Here is a 380-nt window from a genome sequence, read left to right as displayed (position 1 = left end):
TATATGTATATATATTCTTTTGTTATTAAAATGGCAAAAGATATCGTAAATGTGCAGAATGATCTAATAACATCTTTTTTATGAAACATGATGACAAAAATAAAGTTGTTGCAGATTTAATATTGCTCTTTAATAACGCACTTTATTGCGTAGATTAATATTCTTGAAATTGTTCGCGAAAAATAATTATGTGGAAAAGCTTACGTTTCTCGAACAATCCTGTTTTTCAAAACCGCATAATTTAGAAATTATTGACAAGGAAGAATTTTATAGATTGACCAATTGTTAGCGTACAGCGCGGCGGGATCGACGTGTACACCTCTTGGCCTCCCTTTAAAACAGCGCACCTCAGTTTCGCAGAGTCCGCCGACGCGTTCGCA

The sequence above is a fragment of the Formica exsecta genome, unplaced genomic scaffold (assembly GCF_003651465.1).
Source record: "Formica exsecta isolate Colony F162 unplaced genomic scaffold, ASM365146v1 scaffold500, whole genome shotgun sequence".
NCBI classification, from domain to species: Eukaryota; Metazoa; Arthropoda; class Insecta; order Hymenoptera; family Formicidae; genus Formica; species Formica exsecta.
This window is presented reverse-complemented; position numbering follows the sequence as displayed.